Here is a 21,321-nt window from a genome sequence, read left to right as displayed (position 1 = left end):
TGGCTTGCAGAAGGATCTTTATCAGCTGGAGAAATGAACTGAAAATGGCTGATGGAATTTATTGCAGAGAAGTGTGAAGTTTTGCACTTCGGCAGCACCAACCAGGGTAGGTCTTACACAGTGAACAGTAGGGCACTAAGGATGGTGAACCCAAGTCCATAATGCATTGAAAGTGGTGTCACAGGTAGGTAGGGTTGGAAATAAAGCTTTTGTCACACTGGCCTTCATAATCAATGTATGAGTACAGGAGTTGTGATGTTATGTTGAAGTTGAATAAGACATTGGTGAGGCCTAATTTGGAGCATTGTGTGCTGTTTTAGTCACCTACCTACAGGAAAGTTGTAAACAAGGTTGAAAGAGTACAGAGAAAACTTACAAGGATTTTGCTAGTTCTAGACGACCTGAGTTAAAAGGAATGATTGAATAGGTTTGGTCTGTGTTCTTTAGAATGTGTAACACTGAGGAGATTTGATAGAGGCATTTCAAATTATGAGAGGTAGAGATGAGGTAAATGCAAGCAGGCTTTCTCCACTGAGGTTGGGTGGGGCTACAACCAGAAGTCATGAGTAAAATGCTTAAGGGGAATACAAGGAAAATCTTCTTCAGTCAAAGGGCTGTGAATGTATGGAATGAGGTGCCAGCACAAATGGTGCATGCCAGCTCAATTTCAGCATTTAAGAGAAGTTTGGATAAGTACGTGGATGGTAAGTGTACGGAGGACTATGGTGCTGGTGCAGGTGGATGGAGTAGGCAGTTTAAGTTGTCTCTGCATGGAATAGATGGGCCGAAGGGCCTGTTCCCAAGCTGTACTTTTCTATGGCTCACATGGTCAATGTGTAAAGGGGGTTTCTTCTTTTTTCTTTGTTACTGTGTATGTAATCAAAATGGCTTCTTTGTTTTGTTAAAAGTAGGAATGCTTCTTTGTTGTGAGAGAGTGCTGGAAGCTTGTTTGGGTTAAAATTTACTGATAACGAGAATTGTATTCCTTTGTAAACCAATTGGGATTAATGTTGTTCTTTCTTCTGAGTCTGTAAGCTATTGTTGGCAGGATTTTGGGGAGATCGGCGCAAGGGGTTGAGAGAGAGAGGACGCGATGCTGTAAGCTGGGCGAGGAACGGACCCCAAGCGGGGGTCCAAGGCCAGGAGGTACTCCGAGGAGAGGAGATAAAGCTAGATGTGCTTGGTTGACCACTTCGGATGGTCCTGAGCTGCGAGTCGAGGAGTTCGGAGGGGATCGAATGGTGGCCAGAAGACTTCAGTAATTGAGCTCCAACGGTTGTGCACGAAGTGGTTTGGACTTTGATAAGTTTGGCGCCTTTTCTTTATTTTTTTCATATATACTGTATCGTTATTAATCACTTAGTTATAGTAACCTTTGTAAATTGTACTCATTTAATCGCATAAGGTGTACTGTCTGTTTTTGGGCGAGGCAGGGACATCACACAGCATCCACACCAGCTGATTACCCAGTTTGGCGGGGCCGAAGGCTGCTCCCCCCTAGACGAGAACGAGCTGAGCGAGCCTGAGGCGACCCAGGGGGTTACATTGTGGCGTGCTCGTCCGGAATTGATTTCTGTGGAAGCTGTGTGATCACCCTCTTTAAATTATGTCCAGCCCTAAAGGGGTGGAGCGGACCTCTCAGTTGTTGGGTGAGTGGCAGTGCTTGGCTGAGGGAAAGCGACAGGGATTGGTTGAAAGTTTGAGTAGGCGGGATGGTGACGTTGTTAGAACTGTCGGGTACAATTACCTCGAAGTGACAGCTGCCAGTTCCGGGCAAGTGTGGGAAAATGCGTTTGGTTCGACTAGAAGTCAAATGCCGCAGCTGGGGGGCTTATCATATCCGTGGCAGGAGATTGGTGGAAAGTTTTTAGGGTATCCCTTTTGGCTAGGGTGGCAGATAAATAGCTTGCAGTACCAGGGGGATTTGTCAAGGGGATCAGCTCCTCCCCCAGTTGTTCAGTTGATCCGAGAGGTGTCGGGAAACTTAGAGGAGGCCCAGTGGGGGGACCGGCTTGGGGTCTCTGGGGGAGCACGTTCCCAGCGATGTACCAAGGAACTCCCGAAAAGAACAGACCCTATTCCTGAAGGCTTAGAGGGACCAAGCACACAGGTGTTGTTACGGATGGATGGAAGTCAAGTTAAAGCCATCCTCGACACCGGGGCGCCGGTTAAGTTGCTGTACAGTTTGTTTTATAACCGTTATTGGAAGCATTTACCCTTGACGACATTGAGGGCACTGGAGATTTGGGGTACCAGTGCCGGTGATTATAAAGACGACGGTTGTTGGTCAGTGAAAATGGAGTTCTTAGAGGCAAATGTGGAGGTGACTGAGGTTTGTGAATCGTTAATGCTGATGTGTCTGGACACTGTTGAGATGGGCAGCGTTTCGGTTCTGGAGCGAACCAATATCCTGCTGGTGCGCTTGGGGGCCTGCCCGGAGGAGGCGGGTGAGCGCTGTTTGGAGGCATTGTCGATGCTCCCAGAGTTTCGAGCTGCTTGTGCGGACGTGTGTAGCAGCATTGGGCCGATACCGAATTCAAACAAGAGCCGGTGGAGGTACGGCCTGGGGGAAGTATCTGAGGGTGAGACCCTCGCGAAATACCACGAGGGAGGGGAGTTGACCGCTGAAGACACCTCGGTGAGACAGAGGTTGCGGCGACTGGCCCATGAAGCCGTGGCAGACGTAGGCAGCGTGTGTGTGGATTATATTGCGCTGAAGAGGCGCACTGTCAGTGACCAGAATATGGCCCCGAGGACCGAAGAGGCGATGGCCTATCTGAGTGGTGTGAAGTGGTTTAAGGTGCTGGATCTGAGGAGTGGATGTTGCCAGATCCCGATGAGTGAGGCCGACAAGGAGAAGACGGCCGTTATAAGTTCCCTATGAGTCTTCCGGTCCGAAAAGATGCCACAGGGCATATCCGGAGCCCTTGCAACTTTCCCGCGGGGCACGTGGAAGACCATGGGGGATGTGGAGGCGTTTGGAGTTTTGGCGTATGTGGATGATCTCTTGGTATTTGGATTTGCCTCAGGAGAATATGAAGTGAGGTCGTTGCAGGAGTGGCTGAGAACTACAGAGTTAAAGTGTTTTCTGGACACGTGCCAGGGCTGGCGAAGGTCGCAGCTCGTGAGTGTCTGTCTCTCCGGAATCAAGTTTGAAATGAAGACGGAGAGACTGGAGAAAGTGATCTGGAACCATTTGGAAGACTTACAAGTTGGAGAGAACGAAGAAAGTTGTCTGACTGAGGGTAACCGCAAACTGAGAACCTGGAGAGGGGAGTTTGCGGAGGTGAAGAAATTACAGACAGATCTCGGCAGAGGGAAGCGGAAGCTTGAAGGGAACCTGAAGATGACCATCGGCAGTTCAAATGAAGTGCAAAACCTGAATGTTCATCTGGAAGAAGTCATGAGGAAGAAAAAACTGAAGAGAAGTGCACTGAATACTGAACTGGAGGCTGACCAATCTTTAACTGCTGCTTTTCAGGTCGGGGTGGAAGAAGCTGTTGGAGTAACTGCGTCCCAGATTGAGATGGCCGGGATGCGTGAGTCAAAACTGCTGAGCCTGTGGCGAGAGTTGCAGGGGCCAGAGAAGATGATAATCTCAATTGCAGGAGGCTGAAGAGACTGCAGGAGCAGTGCAGGCCACGTGTTTCCGTTTGGAGAAGATCAAACAGCAGCTACCGATCGCAGAAATGAGGAAGAATACAGATCCGATGGATAATGTGCTGGATGTGTGGTACATGCTGCCCTTTGCTGACTTTCCCTCGAGTGAGGAAGAGACCTTTGGCCCTTCTCCCACTGAGTCAGGTGTAGTGGGGAGGGTTAGCTGTGTGCAGTGTGGGGCATGAGTGAGAGGTTGAGAGAGAAGTTGGTAGCGGGCCCAAGGTATCCCCAGTTGTGTCCTAGCCTGAAGGGTTTAGGTGAGGGGGTACGGAGGTCTCAGAAGGGTTAGGGAACTCCCAGATAGTTGGCCTATGTAGCGCCTGAGGAATAGGGCGTGAGGTTTACTGTGTGGGGAGGAGATGTCACTGTTTGTGTTTGGGTTAGGGTGTGTTGGCAGGAAAGGTGGCGAGTTATTTAATAGTCATGAGAACATGACTTTTATTTGGTGGGGGAGAGTGTAAGGGGATTTCTTCTTTTTCTTTGTTACTGTGTATGTAATCAAAATGGCTTCTTTGTTTTGTTAAAAGTAGGAATGCTTCTTTGTTGCGAGAGAGTGCTGGAAGCTTGTTTGGGTTAAAATTTACTGATAACGAGAATTGTATTCCTTTGTAAACCAATTGGGATTAATGTTGTTCTTTCTTCTGAGTCTGTAAGCTATTGTTGGCAGGATTTTGGGGAGATCAGCGCGAGGGGTTGAGAGAGAGAGGACACGATGCTGTAAGCTGGGCGAGGAACGGACCCCAAGCGGGGGTCCAAGGCCAGGAAGTACTCCGAGGAGAGGAGATAAAGCTAGATGTGCTTGGTTGACCACTTCGGGTGGTCCTAAGCTGCGAGTCGAGGAGTTCGGAGGGGATCGAATGGTGGCCAGAAGACTTCAGTAATTGAGCTCCAACGGTTGTGCACGAAGTGGTTTGGACTTTGATAAGTTTGGCACCTTTTCTTTATTTTCATTTCCTTCATATACACTGTATCGTTATTAATCACTTAGTTATAGTAACCTTTATAAATTGTACTCATTTAATCGCATATGGTGTACTGTCTGTTTTTGGGCGAGGCAGGGAAATCACACAGCATCCACACCAGCTGATTACCCAGTTTGGCGGGGCCGAAGGCTGCTCCCCCTAGACGAGAACGAGCTGAGCGAGCCTGAGGCGACCCAGGGGGTTACACTTGCCAATAATTTTAAAGAGGATACGATGAGATTCTTTAGATACATAAAGTATAAAAGAGAGGGGAGAGCAGATACTAGAACACAGGACAACAATGCTGGGGAGGGAGTAATTGGGGACAATAAAATCGTGGAGGAACTGAATAACTAGAGAAGGTTCTCAGGAAACTTTAAGGTCTGGAGGTAGATAAGCCAGCTGGACCAGATGGTGTACACCCCAGGGTTCTGAAAGTGGTGGCTGAAGAGATCGTGAGGACATTTGTGATAATCTTGCAAGAACCAAGTGTTTAATTTGAGTAAGGGGAAATACGAGGCTATCAGGCAGGAACTTGGAAGCATAAATTGGAAACAGATGTTCCTGGGGAAATGTACGGAAAAATGTGGCAAATGTTCAGGAGATATTTGCGAGGAGAAGGGAAAGGATGGTAACCGTGATGTAAAAAGGCTGTTGTAAATCAAGTCCAGAAGAAAAGAAGTGCTTATGAAAGGTTAAAAAAAACTAGGCAATGATAGAGATCTAGAAGATTATAAGGCTAGCAGGAAGGAGCTTAAGAATTAAATTAGGAGAGCCAGAAGGTGCCAGGGAAAGGCCTTGGCGAACAGGACTATGGAAATCCCAAAGACATTATGTGAAGAGCAAGAGGATAAGACATGAGAGAAAGGGACCAATCAAGTGTGACAGTGGAACAGAGTGTATGAAACCAGAGGAGATAGCAGAGATACTTAATGAATACTTTGCTTCAATATTAACTACGGAAAAGGATCCTGCCAATTGTAGGGATGACTTACAGCAGACTGAAACGCTTGAGCTTGTAGATATTAAGGAAGAGGATGTGCTGGAGCTTTTGGAAAGCATCAAGTTGGATAAGTCACCGGGACCGGATGAGATATTCCCCAGGCTACCATGGGAGGCGAGGGAGGAGATTGCTGAGACTCTAGCGATGATCTTTGCATCATCAATGAGGATGGGGGGGGGGGTAGTTCCAGAGAATTGGAGGGTTATGGATGTTTTTCCCTTATTCAAAAAATGGAGTACGGATAGCCCAGAAAATTATAGACCAGTGAGTCTTACTTCAGTGGTTGGTAAGCTGAAGGAGAAGATCCTGAGAGGCAGGATTTATGAACGTTTGGTGAGGCATTATATGATTAGGAATAGACAGTATGGCTTGCTCAACAGCAGGTCATGCCTTATGAGCCTGATTGAGTTTTTTGAGGATGTGACTAAACACATTGATGGACGAAGAGCAGTAGATGTAGTGTATATGGATTTCTGCAATGCAGTTGATAAGGTACCCCATGCAAGGCTTATTGAGAAAGTAGGGAGGCATGGGATCCAAGGGGACATTGTTTGTGGATCCAGAACTGGCTTGTCCACAGAAGGCAAAGAGTGGTTGTAGATGGGTTATATTCTGCATGGAGTTCGGTTGCCAGTTGTGTGCCTCAGGGATCTGTGCTGTGACCCCTACTCTTCATAATTTTTGTAAATGACCTGGAAGAGGAAGTGGAGGGATGGGTTAGTAGATTTGCTGATGACACAAAGGTTGTGGTGTTGTGGATAGTGTGGAGGGCTGTCAGAATTTACAACAGGACATTGATAGGGCGCAAAACTGTGCTGAGGAGTGGCAGATGGAGTTCAACCCAGATAAGTGTGAGGTGGTTCATCTTGGTAGGTCAAACATGATGGCAAAATACAGTATTAATGGTAAGACATTTGGCAGTGTGGAGGATCAGAGAGATCGGGGTCCGAGTCCAAAGGACACTCAAAGCTGCTGCGCAGATTGACTCTATGGTTAAGAAGGCATATGGTGCCTTTATCAATCATGGGATTGAGTTTAAGAGCTCAGAGGTAAAGTTGCAACTATATATTCTCTGACCCGCTATCACTCCTTTCTAATGATGTACCAACAGAGCTACACCACTGCCTTTGCCTTCCTGCCTGCTGCTTCCATACAAAGTATATCCTTTGATGTTAAACTCCCAAATATAGCCCTCTTTCAGCCACGACTCAGTGATGCCCACAACATCATAGCGACCATCTAATTCTGCCATGTGTTCGTCCACCTTATTCCAAAAGCTATGTGCGTTTAAATACAGCACTTTAATTCCCTCTGTTCTTCGCCCTTTTGAATTTTGCCTCTGTGGTACAACTTACCTCTTTGCTTTGCATTTGTACCCTCTCATTGGCTTGTCCTTCCTTATATCCATCATCTACTAGTAAATCTTCTGGCTCATCCTCTGCTCTAACGTACTAGTTCCCATTTGCCTGCCATATTAGATTAAATCACTCCCAACAGCTGTAATAAGTCAGCTTGCAAGAATATTGGTTCCCCTCGGATTCAAGTGCAGCCTGCCCCTTTTGCACATGTCCCACGCATTTATCTGCCACCTCATTCTATTCCTATCCTCACTGTCTCATGGCACAGTCAGAAATCACGAGATTACTACCTTTCAGGTCCTGCTTCTCAGTGGAAAGCAGCCAGTGAGTGAGTGGACCAGTGAAGGAGTGGAACTTTGAGGCTTTGACTTGAGACATTCTGGCAGTTTTGGCAGTTGGACTGTGCAATCAAGATTTGAATAGCTCAGCAGAAAGCAGTTCTTCTTCTTATTATTATTCTGATGTTTTATGGCGGTTGGCAAACCAGCTGTAAGGTGCATTACCGCCACCTACTGGACTGGAGTGTGGATCGTTTGATAAACAGGAGGAATGAAAAGAATTGCATTCCTTAAATTCTATATAATAAACCAGAATCGTTCAGATACTTCATGATATAGGTCCGTATTTCTCTTAAACTCCTACTTAAAATGCAGTTGGTTTTTTTTTTTGCTTATCTGAAGCACTCCTATCATCTTCACTCTTTCTCTTTCATACTTCTTACATTTTATCAATACATGTTCAACTGTTTCTGGTTGATTACAGTATTCACATAACCCAGTTGGATGTTTCCCTAATTTGTATAATGTGTAATTAAGACTTGAGTGTCCAATTTTTAAACGACTGATGATCACTTCTATCTTTTTATGCTCACCTTATATTCTTTGGTATCTGACTTGCCTTTGTATTTTGTACAGTTGTCTCCCTGTTTCACTCTCATCCCAGTGCTTCTGCCATGTCTCCTCAATACGTGTTTTTATAATGCTTTTGACTTCCGCTTTGCTTAGAGGAATCTGGACCTCTATTATAGACGATTTGAGTGATTGTTGAGCTAAAATGTCCACTTTTTCATTACCCTCCACAGCAGAAAGCAGTTGATGAGACAATCAAGGTCAGGTGACCAAGCAGTTTGAAAAGCTCAAATAAATAAATAGAGGCGGAGCTGAAGCGGAGGGGCCAGATGAGAGCTACAGGGAGGTAGTCACACCTAGGCTGCCGAAAGCAGGTCATTGGGTGACATTCAGAGGGGGGGGGGGAAGTGAAGGACAGTAGACAGGTAGTGCAGAGCACCCCTGTAGCCATTCCCTTGAATAATAAGTATACCGTCCAGGATACTGTTGGCGAGGATGACTGCCCAGCATAGCCTCCGGCACTGAGGCTACATCCACACTACGCCGGATAAATCCGTAACCGAAGCTTTTTCTCTTCGTTTTTACCCTCCGTCCGCAGTAAAGCGGCGTTTTCGTCCCCCGAAACCGGAGCTTTTCAGAAACGCTTTCCAGGGTGGGTATTTTTGAAAACGCTGCTCGGGCAGATCAGTGTGGACGGGGTAACCGGAGACTTCTGAAAACGCTATCAGACGGCAGCGCGCTATTTCATTGTTTTCTTGAACGCAACCTAACAATTTCAGAACGGAGGGCAACGATACTGAAGCCAGAAGAGTTAGAAATGTACGCACCAAATACTTTGACCCATAACTTACTGAATAAATAAGGATACTGCACTCAGTTTGCCCTGTTTTCTGTCCTTGCTGGTATGAAGGTGGTTTACCTATTTATGCAAGTACTTCTCTGACAATAGACGTGTAACAGCCTAATGTAACGTTGTATGGAAATACAGGATAACACTGATGCAGACATCAAAGCATTTATACATTTAACAAGGTGCTTTATTAATGCAACAGAGTTAGTCAGTTTTTCAACGTTCGTCGTCAGCCGGGTCAATCTGTCCGTGAACTCCCTGTCAGTTGCCGCCGTACGCTCCAATATTTGTTTTCTTTTTTACTTTTAAGTTCTCCTGCGCGAGAACCAACAGCTGTCCGTCGTTTTAAGTTTTTCTAGTCTGTAACTACACAAACGCGCACTTTTACGGCGAGATTCGACACTAAACATTTCGTTTGTTTTTGGTAAATGTGTCATGCGCATGCGCAGCAGGAGGAGATTCGCTGAAACCTCTGTTTCAATGTGGACAAAGATATTTTCAAAAACGCATAGTGTGGACGCCTATCGTTTTTACGCGAAACCGGCGTTTTCAAAATTATCCGGTCGAGTGTGGATGTAGCCTGAGTCTGACCCTGTGGTGCAGAAGGATGGGACGGAGAAGAGGAGAGCTGTCGTCATTGGAGACTCTATAGTCACGGGAGCAGACAGGAGATTTTGTGGACGTGAGAAGGACACCCGCATGGTTTGTTGCCTCCCGGGTTCCGGGGTCCGGGGTGTCTCTGACCCGGTGCACACACTTTCTGCCAAGTGGAGTTGGTGGCAGTTATATACAGGCCTCCCGACAGTGGCTGGGAGGTGGATCACAGGTTACAACAGGAAATAGAAAAGGCGAGTCAAAAGGGCAATGTTATGGTAGTCATGGGAGATTTAACATGCAGGTCGATTGGGGAAAATCAGGTTGGTAATGGATCTCAAGATAGTGAGTCTGTTGAATGCCTTAGAAATAGCTTTTTAGAGCAGTTAGTCGTTGAGCCTACAAGGGGATCAGCTATACTGTAATGAACCGGAGGTGATAAGGGAGCTTAAGCTAAATTAATCCTTAGGAAACAGTGATCACAATATGATTGCGTTCAACTTGGAATTTGATAGGGAGAAAGTAAAGGTTGAAGTGTCCAATTTAATGTATACAAAATACATTCTGAAATGCTTTTTCTTCGCAAAACGTCCACGAAAACATAGTGCCCCAAAGAATGAACGACATTTAAACATGAGAACCCCAAAGTCCCCCCCAGCACCCCCTCCCGCGCGTAAGCGGCAACAAGGCAACGATATCTCCCTCCACTTCCCCCCCCCCCCCCCGGCAAAAAGAACGCCCACTACCGAGCACAAGTGTACGCGAGGCGATTGCAAAGACACAGACCGTGCAGTTACCCCAAAGTCTATCGCATTTCATCCGGCATTAGACAAACCACAGGTTTGTCTTACATCCTAGTAAGAGAGAGGGAGGTATCCTTCAGTTTTCACAGCGAACGGGAGATATAACAACAGCCCGCTGGTTGACGATGTTAAAAAGTCAATTTCGTCGCTTTTTACGAGCTCTGTGTCCGAAGATCGCAAATATCTCGCGTCTTCCGGCCCACAGTGAAAGATTTTCCGGCCTCCCCGACGACAAACGAGTATCATGCCGTGACATTTACCCTCGATCCGCCCGTCTCCAGAGCCCCGAGACCTTAGGCTTCCAAACACAAGGCCGAATCTCAGGCCGAACAACAACGGCCGGTCCTGAAACCCCGAGAACGGATCCCATTCCCGCTCGGAACCATAGTTAAAGTCTCCAGGTCAGGGTCTTCAAAAGAACCCTGAAGGAATCTCGGCGGATATCGTGAAAACCCCTCAGCTCCCAGCCACAAGACAAAATAACATTCCCCATTGGTTAACAAATGAATACAATCCCGATATCAGCAAGTCTAAAGCTAAACAACTGCAAGAGAAAGCACTTATCATACAAAGAAGCATTCCTACTCTTAACAAAACAAAGAAGCCATTTTGATTAACCTACACAGTACACTGCACATTCTCCCCCCACCAGCAAATGTCATGCCCTCATGACATTACCAGAGTTCCCCAATGCTTCTTGCAACACACAAAACCCAACCCAGGTGCAGAAAGCAGCGACATAACTACCCAGCGCAGTAGAAATCACATTCGGTTCTCCTGGCAACACATGTCAACCGCTCCCAGGGGCGTCGACTTCTCTGAGATCTCCGTACCCCTTCTACCGACCCTTCCGCCTCAGACCCCGCGGGGGACACTCTTGTCGGACCCTCATCCTCCCCCTCACTGGGCTCCCTCTTCACCTGCGAACCCTCTGCCTCGGACACACCAGGTCTACCTGTCAGACCTTCACCCCCTCCCTCACAGGGCTCCCCCCTCACCTGAGAACCCTCTGGCTCACGTTCGAGTTCCACCCTCTCTCCCACCAACGCTGGCTGCCTCTCCATCTGCCCATCAACACCTTCCCTCCTCTCGCCCAACTCAGTATGGGAAGGACCAGGAGCCTCCTCTTCTGGTACTGGAGCGCCAGCGAATGGGATCAGGGGCCACTGATCGGAGTCGTCATCTTCCGAATCGGTATCTATTCCCGGGTTAAGGACCCGTCTCGGCCCGTCAGCAGTGGGCTCTTCCCTCACTCCGCGTCCTCGCAGGGTCTTTGTACTAGGCGCAACCTCCCAGTCTGGCTCCTTGTCCACTTGCACTGCTTGGCTCAGGGGCAGCAGGAGGTTCCGATGGAGTACCTTGATAGGCCCATTCCCATCCTCAGGCTTCACCCGGTAAACGGGTAGATTTGGCATCTGGCTCTCTATCACATAGGGGCTGGCCGCCCATCGATCTGCCAACTTGTGCTTACCAGGGAGTCCCAAATTCCGTAAAAGGACCCGGTCGCCGGGCAATAAGTGAGCAAACATCACCTTTTGATCATATCTCCTCTTATTCCTCTGATTTTGTTTGGTAGCCGCCACCTCGGCCAACTCATACGCCCTCTGTAACTCCCTCTTCATATTGGACACATACTTTAGATAGGGCTTCCCGGGTAATTCACCCACTCCAGCCCCAAAACACAAGTCAATGGGCAACCTCGCTTCCCGCCCGAACATCAGATAATAAGGCGAGTATCCTGTAGCATCATTGCGAGTACAATTGTAACAGTGAACCAATTGTCCAATATGACGACTCCACTTACTTTTCTGCCCAATCTCCAGCGTCCCGAGCATATCCAACTAGGTCCTGTTGAACCTCTCTGGCTGAGGATCTCCCTGTGGGTGATAAGGGGTAGCCCTGGATTTCTCAACTCCAAGCATAATCAATAATTCATGGTTAAGGCGGCTCTCAAAGTCCCTCCCCTGATCACTATGGATTCGCCTGGGAAGGACATAATGAACTAAATACTTCTCCCATAACACCTTCGCCACTGTCGTCGCCTTCTGATCCTTAGTGGGAAATGCCTGAGCGTAGCGAGTGTAATGATCGGTGATAACTAAGACATTCGCGGTGTTGTTGGTGTCAGGCTCAATCGACAGGAAATCCATACACACCAGGTCCAGAGGTCCCGCACTCTGCAGGTGCGACAGTGGAGCCGCCGACGCGGGCAGGGTCTTCCTCCGGATGCAACGACTGCATCCCTTACAGTATTCTTCGACCTCCCCCCTCATCCGGGGCCAGTAGAACCAGTCTTTGAGTAATCCATAGGTCTTTTCCACCCCCAAGTGTCCGGAATCATCATGTAAGGCCTGGAGTACAGTCTGCCGATACTTCTCCAGCAGGACCAGTTGCCAACAGCGGGGTTGGTCCGGAGGCGTCGTGACCCGGTGCAAGACTTGGTTCTTTAAATTTAACCGAGGCCACTCCTTCAATAACAGCGGCACGGACGGGTGTTTCGCCTCCTCAGCCAACACCACATCCCCCTTCTCTACTGCTCTCCACACAGTGCCAAGACCCGGGTCATTTTGCTGAGCAGCTGCCACTTCCTCCGGACTCAGTTCCGGCAACAGTTTAGTCCGCAGTGCGGTCAGGTCACAGTAAGCTAGGGGTATGGCGTCGTCAAAAACCCCCAAATGGTCCACGGCTCGCTCCAGCCTTCCTCTTCCCTCGGCCTTCACGGTGGTAGCGAACTGACACATCGCCTTCACTCCAGGGGCAGGGACACTCTCCCACTCCTCGTCCCTCTCCTGTTCCCCCGGCTCCCGACGGGACAAAGCATCCGCATCGACATTCTTGCTTCCGGGCCGGTACCTCAGGCTGAAGTCATATACCGACAAGGCCGCCAGCCACCGATGTCCTGTGGCATCCAGCTTAGCCGAAGTCAGAATATAAGTGAGAGGATTGTTATCCGTTCTCACCTCAAACTTGGCTCCGTACAGGTAATCGCCCAGCTTGTCCACCACCGCCCACTTCAGCCCCAGGAACTCCAACTTGTGAGTGGGGTAGTTTCTCTCAGAGGGTGACAAGCTTCGTCTGACAAATGCTACCGGTCTCAATGCTTTACCATGCTCCTGGTACAGAACAGCCCCTAGACGCTCTCGGCTGGCATCCCTGTGCAGCACATATGGATTCTGGGGATCGGCAAAAGCCAACACCGGGGCTTGGGTCAGCGCCCTTTTCAAAGATTGGAACGCCTCTTCACATTTATTATCCCATTTCGAACCAAAAGGTTCCGCCGGGTTCCAGTATCCTCCAACGTCTTGTCCCCGGTCCCCCTTCCTCTGCTTCCCCACCGGGGAATAGCCACACAACAGCTGAATCAACGGGTGACACATTTTAGCGTATCCTTTCACGTACCGGCGGTAATACCCACAAAACCCCAAAAACATGCGCAGAGCGCTCACTTTCTGGGGTCTCAGCCAGGTGGTCGCGGCCTCTATCTTAGTTGGATCAATAGCCACTCCCTCTTGCGAAATGATATGGCCAACGTAGCTAACCGACGACTTACAGAACTGGCATTTGTCCAGGGAAAGCTTCAGCCCTTCCTCCTGAAGCAGGTTTAAAACCCTTAACAGCCGCTTTTCATGTTCCTCCAAAGTCGATCAAATCGTCCAGGTACACCAGCACCTCCAGCAGATTCATATCCCCCACAGTCCTCTCCATGAGTCTCTGGAAGTTGGCTGGAGTCCCAGATATGCCTTGGGCATTCGTTCGAACTGAAAGGACCCCAGCGGGCAGATAAAGGCTGTCTTCTCTTTATCTCCCTCACTCATTGGGATCCGGTAATACCCACTTCGTAAGTCCAGCACACTGAACCACTTCGCTCCGCTCAGGCAGGCCAAAGCGTCCTCGACCCTTGGGACGGTATATTGAACAGGGACTGTTCGCCGATTCAAAGTCTTGTAGTAAACGCACATGAGCACCCTCCCGTTCTTCTTCCGTGCCACCACTATTGGGGACGCATAGGGACTTCGAGACTCAGTTATGATTCCGGCTTCCTTCAACTTGCACAAGTGCTACCGCACATTCTCAACATCTGCCGGGACCAGCCGCCGGGATCTCTCTCGGAACGGGGTGTCCTCCGTCACCCGGATGGTGTGGCGAGTGCTTTTGGAGCAGCCCACATCAAACTCGCCCCGAGAAAAAACAGCTTCCATCTTCAGCATCTTCTCCACTAGCCTGTGTTTCCACTCCGGCGACACAGGGGAATCCCCGAAGTTAAAGACTTCAGCGGTCAGCTCCCTTTGATGCTCCAACCCTTCCCCGTTAGGGGTGCTCACTGGTGCGCTAGACATTACTGTCATCGGGAACAGATGTGCCAGTGGCATTCTCCTCTTAAAGGTGATTTCTCTTGTCGTAGTGTTCCTGACACTGACGGCTATACGCCTCGCATGTACCACCCCTGGTCTCACCAGCACCCCCGCCGGATATCGTGTTTCCCCGTCAAGATCGTCCGGGTCGTCTACTAACAGGGATTCGCCCGTCGGCACTCCGGGGAATCTGGGGCTCCCCATCACGAAGGCTACCTCCCCTGGTCGGATCACCTTGGGCCTCGCCTGCGTACACCACACCGTCCCTCGTTTACACTCCGCGTCTAGCCCTTGGGGGCAACCCCTTCTTCGAATACCGCTCGAAACACTGGATGCACCGAGAGGGTCTCCAGAAAGTGTTTCCCCCCCCCCCCCTTTCTCCTTACAAGCTCCCAGGAGCCGTCGCACAACGGGGGAGTTAGTCCCCACCAGGAGGGCAACACCACCGGTTTGCACCGGTTCCGGACACACCAACACCAACGTCTCAATAGCTTCGGACACTCCCACATCGCCCTCCGAGAATTCCAATCTCACCAATAGGTACCCTTCATTCGGGTAATCACCCTCGCTCACACCCCAAATCTGCTGGGCGTCAAATGGGGTTACGGGCAAATGCTTCAGATATTGGTTGTAGCAAGAGTTGTACAATAAGGTCAGCAGGTCGGGCAAGTACGGCTGCCAGCTCCGAGGCTTCCACCCTACCTGGGGGCCGGGCTTAGTCACGCCTTCCCCCTCCGACCCCCCCTTACTAGTGATGGGCACCACTCCGGGGGCCACCTCTAGCTCTAGCTCCTCCTCCGGTGCCTCGTTATCCTCATCCTCGGAGAAAGTGTGGAGTCTCCACGGCCCCGCCTCCCCCGGAACACTGACCGTCGCTGGCAGATCCAACGTCATGACGTCAGCACTCGTACGAACCAACACCCAGCTAGACCCTATCTCTTTACCACACCGTCTAGCTACTAGTTCTACCTGACCCATACCCTTTATCAAACTCAATCCCCGCACTAACGCCTCTCCCGAAACCCCAAAATCCACTCCATTCACCACGCACGCGTAATGCGCTGGTACATCTTCCAAATCGCACCAGCTCACAATCTTATCTCTGTCCATCTGCGCACTACTGCCTGCGCGATTCCACAGCCCCTGAGAATCCAAATCCCGGACGGGCCCCCTCAAATGTAACACCTGCCCAACAGACTGGTATACCTCTAGGGGAAGAACTCCAGCCACTCTCCAACCCCGCCTCCCGTATATGCAGGTGCAGTGGAAAACAAATTAATGCAGTGACGCACACACAATATTAAACTCACACGAAATACCGTTATAGAATATACTTTAAAGATTTTACTAGAACTAAAAGGTTACTAACAATACAGTATATATGAAGGAAAAGAAAAGAAAATAAAAGGCGCCAAAACTTATCAGAGTTCAGACGATTTAGTGCACATCGTTGGAGCTCAACCATCGAACCATTCGACCCCTCGTCGCATTCCTCCGACCTCCACGTCCTTGCACCTGGGACCACCCTGGTGGTCGACCGAGCAGTGCCTCACACGTTCACATTCCTCAGCGTCCTCTTCCCGACTCCCTGAAAGACGGCAAAAACCCCCAGCTCCCAGCCACAAGACAAAGTAACATTCCCCATTGGTTAACAAATGAATACAATCCCCCGTTATCAGCACTTCTAAACCTAAACAACTGCGAGAGAAAGCACTTATCACAGTACATTCTACACTACTAAAAGCGCAGCCCATCTTCGCCGATGCAACGCAGCAAGAGTGAACGGTTAGAGTACAAATGTTTAATCCCTGTGTACCAGTCGTCGACGTTCCCACGTTCCTAGCGCGATATGTAGATAGCGTGGGTAAGTGTGAGAACGTCAACGACAGTCTGGGAGCATGGACAAGTAAAAGGCAGGTCAGGGTGAAGCCGAGGGTGGACGCCAATGGCTGTGTCATCCACCCACCCTCAGGAACCGGGGTTTCCTGGTTTATGCCGGGCAACCCAAGGTGTGCCGCAACTGCGGCAAGGCTGGACACGTCGCAGCCCAGTGTAAGGCTGTGGTGTGCAGAAACTGCAAGGGGGAGGGATACCTCACCAAGTCCTGCAAGCTCTGCGGGCAGGTGGGCCATCTGTATAGGGCCGGTCCGAGACGTGCGGGCTCCTGCGCACAGGTGGCCAGGGGTAGTGATAACATCGGAAAGGCCCCAGCTGGATTGAAGGCGCCCGCTGTCTGCAGAGGAGGTGTCGGTACCGATGGAGGAAGACGCGTCCACCCCGAGGTCTCCCTTCCCCTTGCAGAACACCCACCGCTTGATGAGGTAGAATCCATGGAAGAGGGGAGAGCCGAGGGAGATAAGGGAGCCTGGAGTGTGGTCACGGAACGGAAAAAGCCTCAGAAGGCGCCGCTCAAAAGACAGCGGGTGGAGCAATTGGAGAGCCCGAAAAAAAAGGGCAGTAGAGTATACCACATCCTCTGGGCACCTGTCCTCCTCCTCGGAGGAGGAGGAGGGAGGTGGGGGTGGCCACCAGCCCCGACAGGGGAACAGGCGGGTTAATCGGGCGGAAGAGAGTCAAAAGAACAGTGAAGGTCTGCTGGCCACCCCCCAGACGCAGGAGGAGGAGATCAGCAGAGCCCCTCAGCTCCGGGAATCCGGGAGCAGTAAAACTTCTGGTGGCCTGCAGCCCGATGGAGAGACAGCCCCGGAGGTCCCTTTTGGTGCCGAACCGGTACTGCCTCTCCCTAGCGAGGACTACCCGCAGTACCTGAACCCTCAGCAGGTGAAGGATTTCACTAGGACTGTGGGCATGAGGGCTCAGGACGGCCAAAGTGAGGACGATGATCTGTAATGGGTAATGGATCTTAAACGTTCGCAGTGTGAAGAGTACTGGGCGTTGCGTCCGCGCGCTCCTGTAACTGAACACTGTGAACGCCGAAGTGACCTTCCTCCAACAGCGCGGTCTACCGAACCTCCGCAACTACCGGAGATGGTCACGGTGGTGGTCCCAGGGTTTGTCGGTGTGGTCGGGGGGCAACGATTGTCGCGCTTCCGGCCTGGGGATTCTGCTACGGGGAGGCAACTTCTCAATCACCCAAGTCAAAGAGGTGGTTGCCGGGCATCTCCTGGTAGCAGACGTCAAATACCGGGGCACTCCGCTCCGGCTGATCAGCGAGTCCGCCTCCCCCGTGCGGAGCGAGCGGCTCCCACCGCTGCCGGTTACGTCCTGGCCGGTCGTTCTGCCCGGAGACTTCAACTGCACCGTTGATGCGGCTGGACGATCCGGCAGCGCCGTCGACAGTCTGGACAGTGCCTCCAGACTCCTGATGGATACGGTAAAGACAGCCAAGCTGTGTGACGCCTTTGGCGACCCCACAGGTGGAGCTCAGCCGCAAGCCACCTGGACACGACCGTACGGCTCAGCCCGTTCCCGGATCGACTTCCTTTTCCTGTCAGAGCCCCTCACGGTCAGAACCACCGACGTCACGCCGGTGTTCTTCTCTGGTCACTGCCTCCTGAGAGCCACCTGTCACCTGCGGGAGGACCGGAAGGCAGGGAGGGGGACGTGGAAGCTGAACGTCAAGTTGCTGACCCCAGAGAACATCGAGGAACTAGAGAAGGAGTACACAGGTTGGAGAACCTTGAAAGCCTTCTTTGATTCCCCGATTCACTGGTGGGAAGCCCCCAAGGAGAACATCAAGAGGTTCTTCATCCGCAAGGGTATCCAAAGAGCAAGGCGGGGGCAAAGGGAACTGCGTAAACTCCAGAGAGAGTTGCAGCAACTCCTCCTTCTGCAGTCGAGGGGGGTGGATGTCGAGGAGGAACTGCGGGAGGTGAAGGGCCGGCAAGCCCAGCACTTTGCCGCCGAGTCCTCCAAGATCATCTTCCGATCGAGGGTCTGAACCGTGGAGCAGGACGAGACGTGCTCACGATTCTTCTTCCAAAAGGTACACAGGGGGAGCTCGGTGATCCACAACCTTAAGGAAGAGGACGGCTCAGTCGCGTCCTCGCAGACAGACATACTGAGGATCTGCAGGTCTTTCTATGCTGGTCTGTACGAAGAAAAGGCCACAGACTCCACAGCCTGCCACAACTTCCTGTCGTCTATCACGCAGGTCTTAGACGACGGCAAGCGGGAGAGTCTGGAGCAGCCACTGACCCTGGACGAGCTGACTGGCTCCGTCCGTTCCTTTGAGTCGGGTAAGACTCCCGGAAGCGACGGCTTACCGGTCGAGCTGTATTCGGCTCTGTGGAACCGGATGGGCCCCGACCTGCTGGAAGTGTACAACGCTACGCTGCTGGCAGGCAGCATGTCAGAATCCATGAGGAAGGGCATCATCACCCTCATCTACAAGCAGAAGGGGGAGAGGGAAGACATTAGAAATTGGAGGCCCATCTCACTCCTGAGTGTGGATCACAAGATCCTGTCCAAGGCTATTGCCAACAGGGTCAAGTCTGCACTGGAGCAGGTGATCCACCCGGACCAAACCTGTGTTGTACCGGGCGGGAAGATCTCCAACAGCCTCGCTCTGCTGAGGGACACCATCGCCTACGTGCAGGACAGGGGGGTGGACGCCTGCCTGGTCAGCTTGGACCAGGAGAAAGCCTTCGACAGGATATCGCACACGTACATGGCGGACGTGTTCTCCAAAATGGGATTTGGGGAGGGAATCCGGAATTGGATCAAACTGCTCTACACAGACATCTGTAGTGCAGTCCAGGTCAACGGGTGGGAAACAGACAGCTTCCCCATCAGGTCTGGAGTCAGGCAGGGCTGCCCTCTTTCCCCTGTCTTGTTCGTGTGGTGCATAGAACCCTTTGCCGAAGCCATCAGGAGGGATGAGAGCATTTGAGGGGTGACGCTGCCAGGCAGCGGAGGGACACAAGTCAAAACCTCCCTGTACATGGATGACGTCACCGTCTTCTGCTCCGATCCGAGGCCAGGTCGCAGACATTGACATCTGCATACAGTTCGAGCTGGCCTCGGTGGCCAAAGTGAACCGCACGAAGAGCGAAGCCATGCTCTTCGGCAACTGGCCCGACCGATCGGTTCGGAGGGGGCGAAGAGTGCAGGAATAACTGGCTGGAGCGGACTGCCAAGGTGAAAGAAAAATTGGGACTGTGGGGAGGGCCACAGTGGGGCGCTCCCTTTCGATAACGTTCAAGAACTTGGTCATCAGGTGTGAGGTGCTCTCTGGTCTGTTGTACGGCGCAGATGTAGCCCGCTCCTGCATCTCGGAAATCACCAGAGCCATCTTCAGATTCGTACGGGGATCCGAGATGGAGCGGGTCAGACGGGCCGTCATGCAGAAGTCCCTGGTCAATGAGTCACGGTGAGGGGACAAGGGTGCTGGGAGAGGACCCACACGCAGGACACAAATACGTCTTTCTTAGGTTCAATAAAATAGCGTTTATTACTCGCTACACAGAACATCGGGAAATCAAGGAGGACAAAGAGGAACACGAACCTTGGACTAGGGGACCAGGGACTTGGAAACAGGGAACTGGGATCGCCGCAGCCAGAAACGTGGACACAAACACAGAACAAGGAACCTTGAGCCAGGACTCCTCCTTCAGATCAGGCACCGATCCAAGACTTCTCTTCAAGGGGACAGACGCGGACACAGGACATGAACATCGAGCCGGAACTCCGCCTTCAACTCAGGCACCGAGTCGGGTCTCTTCGTCGAGGGTTAGACACAGACAAGGGTCATGAAAGTCGAGTCAGGACTCCGCCTTTATCTCACCCCTGGCAGATTGACCTTGCCCGGACCCACTCTGGCGCAGGAAGGCGAATTGCTGGTATTCCGATGAGGGCTGGATAACTCTGGCTTGTGGTAGCGACGGCGACTTGCTAAGGCTTTTTAACACTTTCGCCCCGAACGGCTAACGCCAGGGGCTTATAAGCTGCCAGTTCGGGTCGAGAGTAGATTACCTTAATTGCCAAGCTTCAAGGGGCACGTGAAACGGAATTAGAAGGGAACGAAGAGTCAATGGTCCGGATCATAACGCAACCTAACTAAATCTAAAGGGGAACCGATCCGGACCATGACAAAATTGGGGGAAGAACTTCTCCAATGTTGCCCTCACCTTGATGGCCAGCTTCGTGTGTGGCTGCATCAGGTTGTGTGTGGATCCCAGATACGTGGGCACAATGTACCACTATGTGCCCAGGTTCTACCTGTCGCCCTGGCAATGAAGGATGGGTCTGGCCCCTTTCCCGCGCAACACTGGTCGCTGGTCGTTGCCGCCATACCTGTCCTTCGTAGAAAAGTTCTTTCAGGTCAATGCCTTTGACCACGAGGCCATCAGGCAGTGGTCAGCACGTAAGGTCCTGCAGGCACTGCAGGAGAAGGACGTGATGGACACAGTGGGGTGGTTCCCTGAGCAGACTGTCCAGTTCATCTGGCAAAATGCCTCATCGCCAGACCTCACCAACAGGCACCAAGACCTCGCCTGGCTGGCGTTGAGAGGGGCCCTCCCAGTCCAATCCCTCCTGTACGCCCGGAACGTCGTCTCCACATCCCTCTGCCCACGGGAGGACTGCAGTGAGGAGGAGTCGGTAACCCACCTCTTTGCACACTGTGGGTTCGCGGATAAGGTGTGGAGGAGGATGGAAGGGACAGTGTCGAGGTTCATCCCAAGCAGCTGCGTAACAGAGGACTCTCTGATCTACGGGCTGTTCCCGGGGACGCACACCGAGACCAACATCCGGTGCTGCTGGCAGATCATCAACTCGGTGAAAGACGCTCTTTGGTCGGCCCGAAACTTGATGGTCCTCCAGCACACGGAGATGTCCGTGGGGGAATGCTGCCGACTGGCACATTCTCGGCTGCAGGAGTACGTGTTGAGAGATGCACTCAAACTCGGTGCAGCCACCATGAAGGCCCGT

At 51.3% G+C, this 21,321-nt stretch overlaps 1 protein-coding gene across 1 annotated transcript in view; it reads right to left on the bottom strand.

Annotated features, from left to right (window-relative positions):
- The window catches only part of LOC140720464 (zinc-binding protein A33-like), a 348,439-nt gene that overhangs the window by 305,554 nt on the left and 21,564 nt on the right, over nt 1-21,321 (bottom strand). The gene's annotated exons all lie outside the window — the stretch shown is intronic.

Source organism: Hemitrygon akajei, chromosome 2 (genome assembly GCF_048418815.1).
Source record: "Hemitrygon akajei chromosome 2, sHemAka1.3, whole genome shotgun sequence".
NCBI classification, from domain to species: domain Eukaryota; kingdom Metazoa; phylum Chordata; class Chondrichthyes; order Myliobatiformes; family Dasyatidae; genus Hemitrygon; species Hemitrygon akajei.
The sequence above is the reverse complement of the archived record's forward strand: the minus strand, read 5'-3'. Positions and strand labels throughout refer to the sequence as shown.